The sequence below is a fragment of the Physeter macrocephalus genome, chromosome 11 (assembly GCF_002837175.3).
Source record: "Physeter macrocephalus isolate SW-GA chromosome 11, ASM283717v5, whole genome shotgun sequence".
Lineage (NCBI taxonomy): Eukaryota > Metazoa > Chordata > Mammalia > Artiodactyla > Physeteridae > Physeter > Physeter macrocephalus.
The window spans coordinates 178,048,820-178,061,698 of record NC_041224.1 but is presented as its reverse complement, the minus strand read 5'-3'; positions in this window follow the sequence as shown (position 1 = coordinate 178,061,698).

Sequence of the window (12,879 nt, the reverse complement as noted above, 5' to 3'; positions counted from 1 at the left end):
AAAGCTACACAGTTAGAAAGTGCGGGGGCCAGGGTTGAGCACACACCCTCACCCAGCACAGTGAGACCCGAGCTCGGCTGACGGCCCTGTGCCGCATCTGGGGGTAGACGAGATGCAAAAGCCCAGTGTGGAGGCTGACCCAACACAGGAAGCAGTAGCTGGCCTCAAGCCACCGACTGTCCAGGCCTAGAGCCCACAAGAACCCCCGCCTGGCTCCCCCCGCTGGGCCCCAGCACTGCCTAGGCCCGCCCTCCCTGGCCCCCCTACGGCGTGGCAGTCAGCACAGCGCGGGGCCATCTCTGTCACCCAGCCAGCTGCCCAGCGCCTCGTCCTCTAAGACCCGGCTCAACCTTCCCCTTCCCTGAAGCCTGGCTGGTCCTCTGCCCCTGTCCCCAAGAGAGCCACCCCACTGCCCTTGTCTTCCCGTCCCCAACACAGGGGGGCCCCTGGAGGGCCTGTCACACTGTCAGTCTGTTTTGATGCCTGACCCCCACCAGCTTTCTTGCCAGCAAGGGTGTCTGATCCCCTCTGAGCCTGTCCAGAGGCAGCATTTAATCAATGGCTGGACCAACGGATGCTCACTCGAAGGAAGCGCTAGGGGAAGCAGGTCTCCCCGTACAGACTCGGAGGGGCAGCTCATGCACTCTGGCTCCTGGTGCCCCTCTGGGGCCCTCGCCGCTCACACCACAGACGGAGCCTACAACAAGGCCTGAGCAACTCACTGGCCGTACAACAGCGAGTCCAGAAGGCCTGGCTCGCACGTCCCAAGTCTGCACCCCAACGACAGGCGGCCGACGTCATGCTGCTGAGCCGGAAAATAGGCAGGCGCGTCCCAAGCAGCCCAGGTGCCTGGAGGGGCTGCCGGCGCCAGTGCGCACCCGCCAGATCACTCGCTCAACAGATCGAGGCAGCTGGGGGCAAACTGGACCGCAAGCCTCCTGTGCTTAGGAACGCGGCCTAGCAGGCAATTACAGAATAAACCCTGGCTCGAAGTTCTCGATGATACCTTCCATTTGTAAGGGTTTAGAGTTTACAGAGTGGTTTCACACATCTAACCTCATCTGATCCTTACAGCCCTGTGAGGTGATTATTTCACAGATGAGAACACGGAAGCCCAGACAAATCAGGGGAGGACTCGCTACCTCATTCTGAACACGTGCAGGCCAGGGCTGCCGCGTGTCAAGACCAAGCTTGGGGCTGGCTGTGGGCACCAGAGCCACTGTCCCAGAAGGGGCCTTGGAGCCTCGACACACACCTGCACCCACCTCCCTGCCCACTGGCAACGTGGGCTGCAGCCTGCCCTGAACCCCTCCATCCTCAGCCCTTTTCAGAGGCTGGTGACCAGTTCTGAGTGCTGGAAGGTTCTCCCTCGCCTGTGCTGACTCTGTCCCCTGCCAATTCCACCTTTAGCCCTGCTCCTGCCCTGGGGGCAAATCAGAGTTCGACTCGTTCCTCTTCCCTACCTAGGCCCTGCCGGCACCTGGGGACAGCCACATGCTCCCCACCCGTCCCCCCCACACACACACACACACCTGGCTAAGAGCATCATGACGAGACCCCGAGGAGCCAGGATATTTCAGAACACACTTGAGTGAGAGCAAAAGATCATGAAAAGAAACCAGGATGAGAACAAACAACTTTTCTAACCAAAGGTTACAATGAAAACGAGTTTTAATTTGTGTTTTTGTACCTTTCAAAATAACACTTCAGCTAGTTCAGAAAGAGACCACTTCTGTTTATAAAACCTCTTCAGTTTTCCCTCCAGTTGCCAGGGCTTGTGTAAACACACTGTGAGCGGGGAGAGAGAAATTGCTACTTGTGAAACTTTTAATGCTAGCATGTATGTGAATTAGAATCCTAAACTCAGCAGGTTAAAAATGTTCTGAAAGCAATTTTGGTGTTAGTCTAAATAATTATAGATCACATTCACTTAGATAAGAGCCTTTGCCCCCTCGGGGCTCCAAGGGAAAATTCTAGGCATGATAGTTAAGCAAAATAGTAGGTTATTACGCAGGCTTTGTGGTGGCAGTGCAAATTGGTATAATCCTTTTGGAAAGCAATCTGACAGGAGATGTATCTGGACCCATGAAAATGTACAACCCTTTGACCCAGCAGTCCCACTTCAGGGAATCAATCCGAAAGAAATAATCCAACAGAAAAGGTTTCATGCATGAAGATAACCACTTCAGCATTATCTATAATAGCAAAAATTAGCAACCACCTAAGTGTCCAAGGACAGCTAAGTAAATTACAGTTAATCAACTCGATAGAGCATCATGGAACCAGTGGAAATTGACGGCCCTCCAAAGACGCAGAGGCAGCCGGTAGCGCTGCGGCAGGAGAGGCTGGGAGAGAATGTTAAGTGGGAAAAGCAGGCTGCAAAATTGTGCGCGCACCCTGTGAGAAACACAAGCCCACATGGACCAGAAACTGATGGGAGGGTGTTAAAAGGATAATCATAATTTTAGTGTATGTTGGAATTGGGAGACCGTCCCGCATCGTTCCGTAATGCTGTTAAATCATCTTCGTAAAGGGCAAAATGGAGGGCAGGGAGGAGAGGCAGGAGGACGGAGGGAGGCTTGGACCCTGCAGGACCGTCTTTCGGTCACACAGTTTGGAAATCCAACCAGACGGGAAGGCGGCAGTGGCAGAGCTGGGGCTGGCCTGCACACACGCGCCGGAGCGGGGCTGTGACACCGTTGTGAACGACACATACATGCCCCAGATGGAATTGCAGAAGAGGATAAAACCGCGGTTCTCAAACCCTTTGGTCCCTTTGACACTCTCTAAAGTTAGGGACGGCTCCAAAGAGCTGCTGTTTATGTGAGTTTTAATCCCTCCACATTGAGCATATTAAAAATTAAAACCGAGGACATTTTAAAATATTTACTAATTTATGTAAAAGTAACAATAATAAACTCATTACACGTTAACGTAAATAACGTATTTCTTATGAAAAAGAACTGTTTTCCAAGGCCAAAAAAGAAAGAGTGAGAAAGCACTGTTTACATTTTTGCCATCTCTTTAAAGGCTGGCTTAATACAAGACAGCTGCGTTCTCACACAGCTGCTTCTGCAATTAATCAACGGCAACAGCGCACACCCCACAGCCTCTGGAAAACTCCACGTATACTCATGAGAGAATGAGAGTGAAAAGGCAAGGAACTTCTAGGTGTTGTTATGAAAATAATTTTCACCCCACAGACCCCATGAGAGGGTCTCGAGGACCCCTAGGGGTTTGCAGACACGCTGAAAACCACTGCAATAAATTACAGCATTAAAAACTGCTGCTGTAATGGGGAGGGGGCGATTTTAAATTATATGTATAGTTGGAACTCCACAACGTGGAATTTTTTTGAAGAGTGGATGGAAATATACTAAAAAGTCTGCAGTCATTGCCTCCGGGTGGAAAGACGCTGGGCAATTTCTTTCTTTATGCCTTCCTGTTTTTTCCATAGTGTATGTGTATTTCTTTTATGGTCAAAAACAACATTCCTTTTTGGGGGAATGGCTTGGGTAGCCGTGGTGTATCCGTGCCCTATGGAAGCAGCCGATGGGAAGAAGGTCATTTTAAATCATTAGTAGCCAGCATCCGTGTGGGGGGCATCACCAAGCGTGGCTGCTCCTGGTACACCCATCGATCGCTGGCACCCAGAGCACATCCATCACGGCACGCACGGCCAGACCCACAGAAAGCCGGGGCGAGATGACGAGAATTGAAACTGGCTCCAGCTGATCACTTCTAGATGAAGGTCAAATATAGGTGACTATTTATCAGCACCCGGGATGGGAGAGGACATGCTCTAAAGCCAGGGGACAATTACAAAGGGGAAGGTCCACAGACTTGACCACAAAAAATGCTAGGTTTTCTCTGCAAAAAAATAAAATAAAATAATGAAATACCAAACTCAAAGTCAAACACCACGTGGCAGGGTGTGGGGAGGGGCGGTTATTCTGACAGGTCAATAGCATTCGCATGTAAATTGCTCCGGTAAGACAAACACCAAGACTACAGGAGATTAATGGGCAAGAACCACCGCCACAAACACTCCTTCAGCCTTAACGAGGTGCCAGGCTCAGTTCTAAAAGAGCTGCACATAAATGAACTCATCTGGTTCTCAAACAAGACACCACTAGATTAGCAAACGTTTAAAAAAGTAATAATTGTAGTGCTGTCGAGGATGAGGAGACATGATCACATTCATAAATGATGCTGTGTGCCATAAACAGAATTGGAGATTGGGAATGACATATATACACTACCGTGTGTAAAACAGATAGCTAGTGGGAACCTGGTGTAGAGCGCAGGGAGCTCAGCTCGGTGCTCTGCGGGGACCTAGATGCGGGGGGGGGAGGTCCAAGAGGGAGGGGATATATGTATACATATAGCTGACTCACTTCATTGTACAGCAGAAACGAATACAATATTATAAAGCAGCTATACCCCAATTAAAAGAAAAAAAAGAAAGAATGAAGTCGATCTGGGCACTGAGAGGGAAAGATGTACACCACACGTGAGTGAAAAAACCAGCTGGAGGAGGAGCACAGAGAGTGAAGTTTGCATGCTACACAAAGACCCCAGCCCTCTTTCCCACTCAGATGCCAGAATGCAGGCAGCAGGGCTGAGCGCACCCCAGGGAGTGGAAGGTTCCTCTCTGGGAAACTGACTAGGCTGAGAGAAAATAATCAGAGATGTTCACATTTGAGGGTCCAGCTTACCTCATCACCCTGTAACAACGTCACTGTGGACAAGCCACACACGCGCGCGCACACACAGAGCCTATGGTCACATCAGCTTTTTCGGGTCTCCCTCCTGAATCGGAACAGGCAGCAGAAAATGTCTAACGTGAAACACAGACACCAAAACAGAAAGACAAAAGGCGCTGAAAAGAGACAGAAACATTTCAGGAAACATGGGAAAACTTTCAAAGAACTCAGAGAGCTAAGAAAAGACCTTGTAAATATGCAATAAAAAATAATACACTGTAAATATCTTTTAAAAGGAACATTCAGAAAATAAGAAACAGCTCTTGGAATATAATAATATGATAGAACTGAATACTTTTCTGAATATATGTTATACTTCAGTAGAAAAGTTTAAGCATAGGATATCAGAAATAACAAAATCCCAGGAGAAAAAGGATTGAAAGATAAAGGAGGAAATTCCCCAGAAAAATAAAACAGAAAGGCAAAGCAACAGAAAACTGGATAAGAAAAATTAGAAGCTCAATCCAGGCACACGCAGATCATCTCACTAATCAGAGTCCCAGAGTCAACGCCCTTGACCGGAAATAGACGGGGGGGGGGGGGTCGCCCATCTCCCTGTGGCCCCCCTTCCCTGGGAGGGGCCGAGGTCCCCACACCTCACTCCTCGTGAGGAAAGACAGCCCTGGACCGGCTCCAAGACCCCTGGCAAAGCAGAGCTACAGCCTCCCCGATGCTAGGTTTCCAAAGCCCTCCTGCCCCTCCTCCGTTTCATTCTGGGTCACAGCATCTTGTGAGGGGGGGCTGAAGCATGCTCTCTTTTTTCTTGTCGAGTAAAGAAACTTCAGGAAGCTTGCCAAAGGGAAGCTATGTGAAGGCAGGCTTCCAGGGATGCTGGGCTGACACCACGGCCTCACTCAAGTGCTCTGGCTCCTGCATCCTGCTCCACTCCCCCAGTTCGTGGGGTCTTTTGCTAGAGCCGTGTCCATCTGGGAGAGAAGCCAGACGACAAACAACAGAAGCCGGGAGAAAAGGCTAAGAAGTTGGAGAGACTTACCCACTCCTTCTTTTAAGGGATAAAAATACTAGCAGTTGGGAGAGGAAATGACCACCATGAAATTTTTTAATGCTGGTTACAAAAATAAAGTACCTAGGGTAGGATTAAAATCAGTTGATGCACACATGGGAAAAAAGACTAGAAGGAAACGCTCCTTGCAAGATGTTCCTAGTCCATATGTTTGAGTGGAGGGTCTATGGTTACATCTTTAATTTTCTGCCTTTTTTTTTTTTTTTTTTTTTTTACAAAGGAGAAGGACAAAGCCATCACTGGGCACTAGATAGGGCCCTTTAAGAGTCTTCTGTGTCCAGGTTTTAAAAGCAGCAAGAAATAATTTACTAGACTGTCTCAACTCCTAAGTGTGCCAATTTTGCAATCTGCATTTTTCAATTACATTAAAAGCATTTTCCCAAATTGCTCTATTCTTCCCTTAATGACACAGGATGAGACTGGATGAGGCCGGTTCCCGGAGAACAGTCTGCACCTTCACACGGCACTGTTTTCTCCCCATCAGCACCTGGCACTGGGGACACGGAACTGTTTAAGTTAAACCGAATGAAGTTTTCAAAAGACAGAAAGAAAACACAGCTTGGGTTCTGCCACACTTTCCTCTCTTATCCCTCTTTCAACCCAGGGTTTTTCCTGTAAGTCACAAGCTTACAAGGCCCTTCTGGCAAGCAAGGGAGAAGTGGGAAATGTCTCATTTGTTGGCCTCAGAAACGTCGCAGCTTTCATATGGGGGAGAGGAGTGTCAAAACTTCACTTCCCACGAGGAGAAGGTTCCAACCCAGGATCTCACAGCTCCTCCCGGAGGCTCGCCAGCCCTGCTGTCGACCAGCCTAAAGCCCTCACTCCCCGGTCTGTTACAATTCAGATGATCGTGAACTTTCCCTGGAAGGAAAACGCTTAAAGGATGGGAACGGAGAGGAGCAAACATAGGGTGCAGAGAGGAAAGCAGCCGAACACTTCCTACACCTGACCTCCCTGCGTGCCCTCGGGCAAGTGTCTTCCCCTCTCTGGGCTTCTGTCAAGTGCAGATGGAGCCAGATGATCTCTGCGCGCCCACACGCCACCCATTCTCTCCTCGCCTTCACCTAATTACCCTCGATGCACTGTTAATCATCCACTCCCCAAATACCAAACGCCCACCACCACAACCCTACCCTCCTCCCCAGCTGTGCGGCTCTCATTTCCAATAGATTTGCCTCGTGCTTGGAATAAATTGCCAATCACCTGCATAATGCTCCGCGACTCCTCACTCTACACATCCCATCATGTCTCAATCTCATTTTGTAAAATCCGTCAAGAATAATTCTTTCAAAACTGAAATAAACCCTCACTCTGGCACTTGAATCCATAAATTCCTTGTCTTTGAATCTGAGATATATTACTTTCTACAAAGCACATCTAAGATACCCTAACATAATCTGATACGCTAACAATGATAAATCAACGGGATCCTGTAACACATAAAAATGCAAATCCAAACCACCACGGAAATCACCTCGTCTCCTGATGCCCCTTACGAGAACCACAAGGCTTTGAAGCTGGGCGGTGCTTGGGCACCACCCAGGCAAGGGGATGTGCTTTTCCATCCTTTATTCTCACAGGCAGAGGGGCAGAATGGGTCTTCTAGCTTTTGCTGCTCAGGCTCTGGAGCCTGACAGACAGTTGCCTCTACCGTTTACCAGCTGTGTCACCGTGGACAAATCCCTTAACCCTCTGTGCCTCGACTTCCTCACCTGTAAAATGGGAATAATAACAGTGCTTGCCTTGTACGCCTGTTATGAAGACGAGATGGGGTGTTTTAGGGGTGTGCCTAGCAGGTGGTGGGCGCTCCGGGATGGTTGGCTCTCCCCATCCTCTCATCTGTATCACAGGCAGAGGTCACAGCCTCCAGGACAACGTACATAAGAAGGGGACCCAAGGCCCACGTGGCGGCACACCTGCCCTACCGGGCACTTACTCTCCTGGGTCTCTTCAGGTGTAAAATCGCTGCCCTGAGCGCTGCCAGAGGCCCAGACACAAAAACACTCTGCAAACTGGCAAACGTTGCTGGGTCCATTCTCTTCCATCACACTTGAACGCGATCCGTTTGGAGACATGGACCCAGCCCTCCAATATAAACTTCTAAGCGCACAGTGCATGAAAACGGAGCGGGTAAATGGCTTGGTACAGACACTCTCAAAAACTTGCTAAATTTTAAAAGTATCCATCTCAGGAACAGTAACATTGAAACTCTTGAAAAATTGATAGCTATAGACAGATTATGAAAAGATTCACAAGAACAAGAGTTACATGAAGTCGGAGGATTCTGGGTGACTTGTCTTTCATCCAGTTGTTTTTAATTAATAGATCCAGATGCAGGGGAGTCAGGAACCTGCTTCTTCAGCCCCTCCCACTGCTAGGCACTGGGCTGCATCTTCTCATTTCTTTTCCACAGCAACAACCCTAACAGGTAGCCATTATCCCTATTTTACCGGTAAGAAAAATGTGGGATCAGAGAGGCTAGGTGATTTTCCCAAAGTCACACAGCTACCAAGCAGCAGATATGAAATGGCAACCCAGGAGTCTCAAATAACAATGGCACTGACGGAGGTTGGCCAATCTAATCAAGTTCTACTCACCACACACAAAGGCTTTAGCTGAAGTTTGGGTTCAAATCAAAGCCCTCCTTAACTGCATTAAAGCAGCAAAAAGACATTTATGTATAGCCATGTTCACTGCAGTTCACTGACTATTTGAAAAACAAAAGCAGGAAACAATAGGACACAACATGGAAATGACCAAGCAAAGTTTGGAATCTGAGAGACTGAGAAAAATATGTTTGGGGAAAGTTTTTAATGAGGTAGAAAAATGCCCCTTAGAAACAGTACAAAAGATGGGGGTGGGGCAGCGCACAATCAAAACCACACAGGCTCTGCAGCGCTAGACCGATTCCGTAACCGTAGAGGGATGCGCTGGTCCTGACCAGGGGAGGTCCCTGTGTTGAGCGGCTGGCTCGGGGTGAGGATGGTCAGTGATTTCTGTTTTCTCCTTCATTCTTCGAGTTTTCTGCATCTTCAAAGTCGGTCCCTGGCAGCAAGAAACATGCCATATGCCTCTGGGAGTCTTCTCGGTGCCTGGCAGAGGGCTCTGCACACGGGGCTGACAATCAGGGCTGCCCGTGTTTGGCCAAAGCAGGATACGTTTCATTTGTGCTTTTTCCTTCAAAAAGGGCCTCCAAGTCTGAACTCTACCTTTACGTGGAAAGGGTATTCAAGCATGTTGAGCCAAGTGAAGACACGGGGAAATGAAAAGAGTGTACAGGAGGGTATTCGTGCTGAGATTACAACTGCGGGAACAGATGCACGGTACCGACAGGGCCAGGGAGGGACGGGCAGGAAAGAAAACAGAGCATCGATGCGGAATTATGAGTCATTGTTTTGTTTTACTTAATTTCTCTAGCTGTAAATTTTTCTAAACTAATATAACCATAATTTACTGCTCACAGAACATTTAGAACATATTAAAATAAGTATCTTTCTGCTGTAATGTGCCCAATTGAAATTTATGAATTCCAAAGCTGCATTTTAAGGAAATGAAGGAACTGGCACTCCACGTTCTTTAGTTTAATCAGATGGATTGTGTTGTTTTTCTCCTGATCAGAAAAGACATCGTATTTCAGTAAATGTTACCTTGAATCAAGGATTCTTCCACGTTCTAGAAGCTTGGGGGAGCAGCTTATACTGTCTTACTGTGCCCCCTAGTGGCGAAGAGCATTTATGCACTTCAAAGACAATCCTTTCCCAAAGGCTGGAAGTAAAATCCAAAATAATTTTTTAATCTTTACTGATCACTTAACATGTACAAAACTTTGTGCCGGGTGCTATGGGGAATATAAAAGTGGCTTTGGTACAGTTCCCATGCTCAAGAAGTTTAAAATCTACAAGCAGACACGGTTCCATGGCAATGCAGGTAGAAAGAGATACCACCCCGTGGTTACGGAAGGGTGAAAATTCCCAGGGAGAGCAAGAGAGGAAGCATGCAGTAAGTGCCTACTATGTGCCAGGAGCCACACCAGGTAATTCATAACTAATATCATTTACTTTTCATGAAAACCCAGCAAGCTATGCATAACTACCTCTACTTTACGTCACACAGGTTGAGGCTCAGAGAAGTGAAGTAACTTGCCTGATATCACACAGCCAGTCAGCAGCAGAGGGAGGATTCAAATTGAAGTCCTGTGACCCCAGCCCCCAAGCTCTCCCCTCCTTCCTGACCAAGGGGGGGCGGGGCAAGACGCACTCTGGTAGACTTTAACCGAAAGACAAGGGGAAGGTACCCTCGAAAGGGAGCACAGAGTGGCGGGGGGCGGGGGGGGCGTGCCCTGTCGCACCCACCTCTTCTAGCTCATTCCCTACTGACCCAGCATCTGCTCTCCACCCAGGACTGGGCTGCAGCAAGCCAGGACTCTTGCCTGCGCCCACGGTCCCATCCCCACCCCAGATGAAGCATCCACACGATGCCTCCCAAGCACCCCTCCAGCTCTTACCAGACCACAAGGACACCCACGCGGCCCACCTTCCGACACCAGGGAGGGAAAAGCACACCATCCTGCCCAGGGCTGCCAGCTGCCCACCAGTACACACACAACCCTGAGGGCCCAGCACTTCCAAGGCCCCAGCCGGGACTTCCCTCCCCGGCTTCCAGCCCCCGGCCCCTAGCTGCTCTCCATCCATCTTCCCATCCTGGCTCCTCCAGCCCTGCCTCAAGGTCTTCACACTGAAAAGTTGCTTAACATCGATTTGCCAAATAACTCTGTCACTGAAAACTGTCAAACATCATAAAGCAGAGAGGACCCTGGCCAGACTATCTGAATCTATGGCTTATAAACGCGTTGATTTTCGAGACACCCACAATAAGAAGATGGTCAGGAGATGCGGACGGCAGCAGCCATGACGGCAGCCACACTCTGCCCCTGAGGCCACCCCCAACGCCACTCTGCAGCCCCACCATGAGATCCGGACAGCGCGGGGGGCAGGGCTCCCTGGAGGGTGCCAGGCCAAGCAAGGAGCCAGTGCCCGCGTCATAGCCTGCAGCACACACCACCGTCCTCGGGACAGATGGGCGACGCGGCCGTGCCAGGCCCCGCCCAGGGCAGCCCCACGGCCAGGGGAGGCCTCAAGGAGCTGCCCCAAGCAGGGCTTGCTTTCCTGTAACAGATAGTCCCTCTGCCTGAGCAGCCGTCCCAAGGTGGACCAACTGCGCCCTCTTCTGGTCATGAGCTGTCACAGCGGGTTGGCTGCTCCCAGGTCCCCTCCGCGGGGCCTCCCCGCCTCCCCAGCACACAGCCCGCAGGCTCATCTCTACGCGAACACCCGCTACACGCCGAACAAACACAACGCCCCGAATCAGCGGCGTCACTCAGACGCTCTCTGTTCCAAAACTATCATGGGACGCCCCTGCTCAGGAAATCTAAACTTCCTGGGCAAAAGTGACCGGAGCAGGGCCCGCAGAGCACCTCCCTGAGGCCGGGTGCAGACCGGTCCCCACAGGGCTCCAGGCCTGCCCTTCCCCACCAGGAGACAAAGCCCCGAGGGCAGGTGGGCAGCGGACACATCCCTCCACCCAGCTCTGCCCACAGCGACCCAGCCTGTCCTCCGAGGCCCCGGCAAGCTTGCCGCCTCCTCAACGAATATCGTATATTAACGCACATATGTGGAACCTAGAAAAATGGTACAGATGAACCGGATTGCAGGGCAGAAATGGAGACACAGATGTAGAGAACAAACGTATGGACACCAAGGGGGGAAAGTGGCGGGGGTGGTGCTGGTGTGATGAATTGGGAGATTGGGATTGATAGGTATACACTGATGTGTATAAAATGGATGACTGATAAGAACCTGCTATATAAAAAAATAAATAAAATTAAATTAAAAATAGGAAGAAAAAAGGAAAAAATTTAAATACCCGCATGTTCGTGCACACACACACATATCACGCCACATACTATACACACATACACATCGCACACTACACACACACACGCACACACACACACACACACACAAGCCTGGGCTGCCCGTGTCTGGCAGACTGGCCCCGCCCCCCCGGGTCCTAGGAAGGGGCTGCCCACGCCCTTCAGGTGGCCCACCTGTAACCATGCCACTCTCCACAGAACTCCACCACACCATGGGCCAGGTGTCAGACTGGGGGCTTTAGACACAGCACCTGGGCGTGTGTCCCACCTGAGAAGCCCCGGCCGTAGGTCTCACAAGCTTGTCTCATCGATAGGAAAGAGGCTCAGAGAGGTCAAGTGCCTTGCCCAAGATCACGAAGCTGTTGGAGATGGAGCCAGCCCTTGAGCCCAGATCATTCTAACTCCAGGGGCCAGCCAGACACTGCCCACCAGGAACCCTCCAGACAGGCTCCTGAGCAAAGGGACAGGTGCAGGCTCTCGGGAGGGAGGGCCGAGAAGCCCCGGGACTGCGGGATGGGTCCAAGCACGTGACAACGCACACCAGGGACGCCAGGAGCCTCCTGAGCTGACCACAGGGCCCCCGAACTCGCGGAAAAAGCAACAAAGATGTGCATGTAAACCCTGGGGCTCCAGGCTGCAGACAGGACATGACACCGGCCCCACAGAACTTCGTCAGCCTCGCAGACAAGAACACAGACACGTCATTCCAGGACTCAAACGTGCCGCCTAAAATGACCTTCATCGACAGAGGTCGCTTCCAAGACTTCACTGTACTTGGGCTTCCTTTCTTAGCTTCCAAAAATGCCTCCTGGGAAAAAAGCTCAAAACGAAACATGCAAATACAGTGTGCAGGGCAGGCAGGATCCAGAACCGTGAGGAAAACCGGCGGGGAAGCCAACATCTACTGAGCGCCTGTGGGGCTCCTACCTCTGCACCAGGGGCTTTGGAAGCGTTTTCGTCACACAGTCCCATGACCCAGGTACAACCAGGCCCTGCACAGATGAGCCTCCAGACTCAGAGGGGGCGGCTTGGGCAGCTGACCAGCTACTCACAGCAAAGCTGCATCCGAAGCCACGTCCCTGCAACTCCAAAGCTACTTTCTTTCCAGGAAGCTTTTGTTTGGCTTACGTGTATTTGGCACCAACTATGTACTGGGC